The following is an 8,392-nucleotide window of genomic DNA, read 5'->3' as shown; positions in this document are numbered from 1 at the left end:
TGTCACTACGTCCTAATCCACTTAAAAGACAGATGCCCAGGTCGGGTCTGTCTGTCAGAATCTATGTCAACAATGTTCCCTCTTTATGCAGAATCAGCCTTACAGTGTGTTTGGTTGTGTGGAGATACACATAGATATAGACCTCTTCAAAAATGCATATATAAACATTCTAAATCTGTCCTTGTTTATTTCCTGTTGCAGTGTATGTGAATGGCATCAACTGACAGGAAGTTAACAAGGAACAAGGCTGTTGCCTAGCAATGGAATGCCGTTGGGAAGGTCTATACGTCTCAGCCTTGTTGAGAAGTCGTGCAGTCAAATTCAAATCATGACGGTACACCCTGAGGTCAGGCCACAGTGTGAATGCTTGCCAAATAACTTTAATATATTACATGGAATAAATCTGCAGAGGCTCAGGTTCAAAATGAGACCCAACTTTTCTATGTATGTCATTTGTAGTCATAGTCAGAAATGCCTTTTGCCATGGCCACATGATGACAGTTTTAAAAAGGTGATCGCAGTGATCACGGATTTACCATTGTGAAATGGAACAACTGAAGCTTAGGCTACAAAACTGCTTGGTTAGGGTTAGAAAAAGAGCATTGATTGGCATGGTTATAATTGCATCACATGCGTACGTTGGTTACCTTAAATAATGTCACAAAAATTGCGTGCTGCAACCACGAAAAGTTACAGCATACAGTAACAAATGTGCACAAAAGATTCAAGGCATATAGGCCCAGTAGTTTGTGAGATTAGCTGCAGACAGAGTAGGATAAACACACACGCACACGACACATGATCCCCTAAAGGCTTATGCCTGGTGGAGGTAATAATATTGTAGCAGCAAAAATGCTAGATGTCAAAGAGAGTTTGGTGCATGTAAACCCTCAGAATTCCTGCTCTTTTCATGTCAGTCCTGTCTCTTCCCCTCTCGTCGACAGGACGTTGCGCTCGTGCTCTGAGCTGAGCCTGACCAACCTCCACAGGAATGAAATCACCTGCGCTAATCTGTTGCTCAGATAAAGGCCAGACAGCAGACTGCATGGAGTGGGCCTTATCTCATTACGCACCACATGAAACAGCTCTCCAACAGAAATACAGCAGCTACATACGCAACACGTGTGAACAAACCAATACGAATGCAAGCGCATGCGAACACAAAGGAGAGAGCACGTATAAAAACCCATAAAAGATAAAGAGTGTGATTTCTAATGGTACATAATTTTATCTCAACCATAAAACACAAAAAGCCAGACACTGAGTGCCACTATCGTATCAAATCTCCTCAAGTTAATGTATCACATAAAACATTATCTACACTGAAAAGTTATCTTTTATAAACCATCTAGGAAACTGGATGTTGACGTTAAAGCAAAGTGGCTCTTATCGCTCAGCAGCTCTTAGTTTGGCAGCTGCCATCAATGGATTCTTTATTTGCCCAAAGAGAGCTGAAGAGTTTTTCGTATGTTGGGGCTGAAATCAAAACTTGCGATTAATAATTTTATCTGCGGTTGATATTTTCCTTGGCACCGGCTGAGTGGTCTTGAGACGCACCATAACAATAGTAAGGCAACCTTGAGTCAAGCCAGAGTGGCGTCGAGCGAACCACTTGAAGGCTCGAATGCCCCTGAGTAGTTTATTCTTTCTGATAATTGAATCATTACTGTGTACCACTGTACAAAAGCTTTTTGTTTCACTTTGCAGTGGCTTTGTGTCAAAGGTGGACGTCGTTTGAGGTAATGTAAATAAAAAGGTTACAGACTGAAAAGAAGTTGCACTCATGAATTCAGATTAGGCCTGAAAATAATGATAGGGGAGTCAAATGATCTTTAAAATTTTAGCCGTGGCTCCAGGGATGGCATTGCCGGTCTGTCGATGATCCGGTCCATGGTGAATCGTAATAACTTTGGTGATCCCTTATCTTTTCATTTAGTGTCAATCAAGTCAAGATTTGAATTTGTCCAGTACTCTGGTTGTAAATACCCTCTGCTGTACTTTGCGTTTAGCGCAAATTAGCAAATGTTAGCATGTTAACACGCTAAACTAAGATGGTGAGCATGCGGAACATTACCTTGCCAACCCCCTTGTTAGTTGTTAGTTTAGTCTTCCTGACTTATAGATCTTTTCTCTTACCGAGGTTTGTGCAAGTGTTTTAAAATCTACGGCCCCGATCCCGGCTTTGAAATATCAGCAGCATGATGCCGTGTTTCTACTGCAAGGTAAAGTTCTGCTCTACTTGTTTTGCTCTTTTATTGGTTTTCCATTAACAAAAGTTGTGGATATCACCTGGTACCTTTTTAGTATCACCTCAGTCGAGGTTCCAAGTTAGCTGAGCCAGTTTAAACGCTGCAACCCACTGATTGGTGTTGCAGAAGTAGCAGACAGATTTGTCATTTAATAAGAGTTGTGGAAAGTCACAGGTGAATGATACAAACCAATTCCATCCCCCCTTTTGAAATTAAACAAGCCGCCTACTGGGTATCAGTCGGGCTATAGGTGTTTAAGAGAACACCATCTGAAACCTCCTGGATGTCAAAAATGTATTTAGCTAAAAAATAAAAAGGGACAAAGGGGCAGGTTGTACAATTCAGATGAGATAAAAACCTACGGGGCTTGTAAAAAAAAACACGTGACAAAAATGACAAAACCAGAAGATAAATGACAAGTAAACAGGACATGAAACAAAGCACAATCCAGAAATAACAAGAAATGGAAACAGGCTCGATGCAGTAAATAAAAAGAAACACGCACGGCTGCAGTTAAACATCAAAAATGTTTTTACACCACTGAGGCTGAACCCAAGACAGGAGTTCAATAGCTGTTCCGGAGGGACGCTGCCTGTAACAGAGAGCACAGCTGCCAGCTATTGACCCCCACAAACCAGATGCATCCCGTTTTCTCTGAAGAAAAGCAAAAGTACGAGTGAAGCAGACACCCTTTGCATGAGCGTGTGTGTGTGTGTGTGTGTGTGTGTGTGTTTTCATGTGTGTGTTCACCCCTTTCTCCTCATCCCTAAACTCACAGCCAACAAAAGTCAGCCTCCGGGGACAGCTGTCGGATTGACTTCCAAAACTGGACAGTCACTCTGCAACTGCAACCCCCAACACACACACACACACACACACACACACACACACACAAACACACACACACACACACCCATACATTAGCATCAGCGCTCAGATCTAGTGAGTGTAATCTGCTTAGTTTATGCCTGACTCACAGTCATCCATCAATTATAGAGACAGAGGGAAAGACTATTGACACTGTGTGCAAACAGCATTGTCTCACTGCAGCAACACAGTACCTCTCAGACACGTCAGTGGTTTACAAAAGGAGTTAGGGGGGATGAGGAAGTAAATGTAGACAAAGAGAAAAGGAAGAAATCGTAGAAGAAAAAAGAAAAATATGAGCGAAATCGAGAGAAATATGATATAGTAATAAAAGAGCTTTGTTCTGATCGCATGCTGTACCGTCTGGTGTCTTTAAATAGATGGGTGGGACGGAAATGATGCATAAAATGATGGATTGAGTGACAGATTGGAACAGGATCAGATTCATCGTATTGATCTGGAGCGCACTGTACAGGGATCAGAGGTCACACACACACACACATTCAGAAACCTTAGAAAGCCTCCGGGAGAAGCTTAAAGCAACGTAACCATAGAAATGTCACTAAGAGCTACTGGGACCTGCTGCCGCAATGGTCTTTAAACGGTTTTCACTTATCTGGACATCTTACGGTCCCACTGGGGAGGAAGTGAGTCAGTGCTGAGAAACATATATGCACAGGAAGGCATTCGGGCAGACAGGATTTCATTAGGGCTAATTTAGGATCATTTTATGAATATTTGAGACCCAAATGCACAGAAACACTCTAGAATTGCAGGCACTTACATCTGATTTCCCTTAATAACTTGGCTGGACTGCCCCCTAGTGGACATATTTCTTTGACATTCACAGCAGCCTTCATTCTGACCACAAACCTGATAAGGGCTGATTGTTTAAAAGCACTGTTTAGGACTCTAATGGGTTTTTAACGTGACTGAAGTTTACCCGGATTATGGAGTCGAGTACATTTCATTGTTTCCCCCTCACCAGTCATCATGCCATGCTGTCTTCTGGCAGGTACCCATCAGGTGGTTCTTAGGGCGATTATGTAACCGAGCCTATCCTAACAACATAATGTGGATTACCGAAGCTTCATATTCTCAACAACCTGTATTGGATTTGCCGGTCAGTCTCTGGTCTCCACCTCATTAGCCTTAGTTGACCTGCCTTTGTTTCCCAGCATGTTTAGACTCAGAGAGGGAAAGAAGTGTGTTAATGTCGTCCTTGAGTCTTGAGTCCACCTGTTGTTTGTGTTCCAGGTGTTTCCGGGGCAGGAGGTGGTTTGAGGTCCAGGGCTTCTCTAATCCATGTGTTTCATCTACGTTTGCACTTTATTAACCTAATATTGTCACTCTGGTTTTTAATGATATCATTTTCTGTCTACTCTGTACGTACGACATCTAATGCATGTTTGTCCATCCTGAGAGCGGGATCCCTTCTCTTTTGCTCTTCCCTTTTGTATTTTTGGACCCTGAGATTCATCCTGACCCCTAGGTTGGAAACCACTGTACAAAACCACTTAACTGTGCCCGAAGCAGCTCCACCTTTACAGCTGCGACAGTAAAATTCTGCTTACACATGATTAGATCAGAATTAACAGTCCTATATAATATAGCACCACACATGATCAATAGGAGCCTTTTTTCTGCAGTACATAGTATTACTTCAGATACTTTAGAATTTAAAGGTCCCATTTTGTAAACAGTGATATTTCCATGTCTTTTTTGATTATTAATATAAAGCAGGTTGAGGTTCTATGTGAATACTGTTGAAGTATCAAAACAGTCAATCCATGGAGAAATGCAAACAGCCTGTATCAGAAACTTAAACGAGCCGTAAGGACTTCAGTTCAGTTGTGATGTCACAACTATACTATACAGGTATATACTGTATGTAGGAGGTGACGCTACAGTGCTGTTACAGTCATTCCTTGGCTGCAATGACGGTGCAGAGACTCCGAGAGCACAGAAGCAGAAGACCAGGGAACTCTGACCAATCAGAGCAGACTGGGCTTTTTCAGGAGGGCTTCTTAAAGAGACAGGCGTTAAAAATACAAACCTGAAAATAAGCATAATATGGGAAATTTAAATGCATGACTTTTACTTGTATCAGAGTATTTTTACATTGTGGTATTGGTAATTTTACTTAAGTAAAGGATTCAAATAATTCTAAAATAAAATTGACTTTACTTAACTTGAACAGACGTGGTTTATACACATCTTTGTGTGGTGGTACACACACACAGACACACAGACACAGACACAGACACACACACACACACACACACACACACACCTGGTTCCCAGACATGTCTCAGGTGAGGAGCCGCGAGTGCGGGCCCAACACACACATAAAATCCTGGGAGTCAGCAGCACCACACACCTACTGCTGATGTCAGGAACTATTATACACACACACAAAAACCAGCACACGGTGTATCTCATCATATCACTTATCTCCACAGGTGGTAAATTTAGCCCTCTGGCTCATTTGTCAGCATGTCTACAATAAACAAATTAACACAGACATACACAGAAGAGCTATCCGGTCATGTTAGTTGTTTTTTTTAAGTTTTTTTTTTAAAACATCTACCCCAGCTTTATGAATTCGCCCTTCTGGCTTTCTTTTTATCTCTCCATCCATCTAGTCACCCGTCTAATGTGGTCTAACACTTTCTGTCAGGAGCTCCACAGGTGAGCCAGTCTCATTCCACGACACTGTCTCACACCAGAGCTAATGCCAGTACTCGTCTCTCTTTCTCTGGTTTCCATCACCTCCTTCCCTCCTTCTTTCTAATCCTTCACACTGCGTCACCATCCGTTCTTTCCTTCCTGTCCTTCCTCATCTGATCATACAGATACACCCGGGGGGCACTGCTGGGATTTCCTTGCTTTCGGGTAAAAATGTGACACCAGGGCCGTTGCCTCGTGGCTCTGCCCTCCCTTACCCTACACAACCCCTCTCCAGGTTTTGGGGTGCTCTTGTAAAGTAAAAAAAACAAAACACTTTCCGGTCATCCTTCTGCCTGCCTCAGCACAGTCCACTGGTTCCTGTGCCATGCCAAGGTACACTGGTCAAAATGTAATTTTCTGCAAGATTACACATGATAATGAGTTGCTTTGGAGGGTCGCCCATAAATGATGACTTCCAATTATAGATGCATAACTATTGATCTGTCAACAGAAGCGGTGAAGAGGAGGAGAGGCGCTGAAGAGATGTACAGTTATGTTGTGTTGACATCTTTCTTGACGCCACACACGCACACACACACACACAAACAGACACACACACACACAAACACAGATGAACAATTGCAATTGAACTGCTTACAAAGTCTTACATAGGCTGAAAGCAAGTATTGATCGGAGCCAATAAAAAGCCTGAGAGATGAGTTCACCTGGGAGCAAGAATAGACCTTTACCTGGTGTCTCTCTCTCTCTCTCTCGCGCACACACACACACACACACACACACATATACATATTGTTCCCACCTCTGTAAACACCACACTGGACTGTTTCTAAGCAGACAAGAACAAAAACACATTGCTCCATTTGCTGCAATTAAAAGACGCCTGCGTCTACTTCTTCCCATTCGCTCATCTTATTGCTTTTGCTGAGCACTTACTGTCAGTTTCATCCACTGGCTGGATGGCTGGTCCTCCGCTCTACAGCTGCAGTCAGTCAGTCAGTCTCAAGGACAAACGCTCCAGCTCTCCTCGCCTCCGGTCTCTGTAGCTCAGCGATGCAGCAGCACACACACACACACACACACACACACACACATTCCCCTCTCCCTCTCTCTCCTTCCCTCTCTCAGCGATCCAGTGCTGAGTTTACCTACCTACCTACCTGCCTGCCTAGCTCGCTCACAGGGGAGTCCTGAGAGAGTGTGTCAGACAGAAAGTGTGTCTAAGAGAAGAGGGGTGAGGGGGGTGGGGGGGCAACCAGCGTTCCCTTATATGCAGAGGGAGGTGGTGAGTAGAGGGGAGGGTAGAGGACACACAGCGCTCCTGTATTCCCATAGATACAGAGGAGGGATTTCTATTGCAGCCTTGTAAAGAAGCGAGAGAGAGGGGGAAAAGAAGGAGGGAGGGAGACAGAGAGAGCATCATATTTCAGCAATGTTGAGTCAGCATGTGAATGTGATGCATGTGTTGATAGAGTTGGAAATATTTAGAGGGCATGTTCTTATGACAGTTGAGCTGCGAGCGTGTTTGTGCACGTGCTGTCGATTAAGACTAGAAAGTTCCCCCAGTTTGTGTTTAATCAGTGGATGTCATGAGGCTCTCAAATGTTGACGTACAGCCATGAATCAGCTTCACCACCACTGGACTTGAAATATACTTCAACAGGTTTGATGGGGGATCAAAGACACACTGAAGCGGAAAATGTGTCTGTTGGCAGCTGTATAAACTGGACAGGACTCTGGGCTGGCCATTTCATTGTTTCAGTATTCTTAGCTTCAAGGAACTGTGTAACACGCTTTGCAGTGTGACAGGGGACATTGTCTTGCATGAAAATTGCAGCTGATGGGAGACAATTGTAGTGGAGGTGTTGCATGTTGCTGAAGGAGGTTCACATAAACATTTGCATTCACCCTGCCACATAGCTGTACAAGAGGCCCAACTCCTGCTGCAGAAAACATCCCCCAAACCATGACACTTTCTCCTCCAAATTTAACTGACTTCTGTACACATTTTGGGTTTAGGCTTTCCCCAGACACAAATAAATTGAACGTCCTCTCATCATTGAAGTGCACTCTGGACCAGTTCTCCTCTGTCCTCAGCAAAGGTTTGGTAACCGTGGGTTTTCAGTCAAAAAAGTCTTAAACGACGAGACACTGCATGCCGAGGCAGATCCTTGCCCTGTTCAGAAATGAAATGGTGAGCAACTCCAGCTGCAGTGTTTTTTTTACATGGATGACCGGCCTTTTTGAGGGACTTAAATGAATGGGTGTGCTTGTAAAACCTCAATATTCTTGAAATCACAGACTTGGAACACCATCCTCTCTCTGAGGTCATCCCTTTGGCCTTCATCTGGACAACCTGCTGTCTCAGGGTTTCAATCACCTTAGAGCAGCTGACATCTTACAAAGTAACAAGGAGAGCTGCCAGATAAATAGGGTGTCCAACAATTACGTTAATTGTCACCAGGTGCCAGATTAACACCAATAACTGGGAGGGATCTGAAAGTGTTCTCTAATTTTGCTGTTTTTTCACTTTTCTTTGCACCCTCAACATGGAATTAGCTTCAGAATGACTTAAAACTTAGTGCATT

This window comes from Echiichthys vipera, assembly GCF_963691815.1.
Source record: "Echiichthys vipera genome assembly, chromosome: 19".
Taxonomy (NCBI): Eukaryota; Metazoa; Chordata; class Actinopteri; order Perciformes; family Trachinidae; genus Echiichthys; species Echiichthys vipera.
This window is presented reverse-complemented; position numbering follows the sequence as displayed.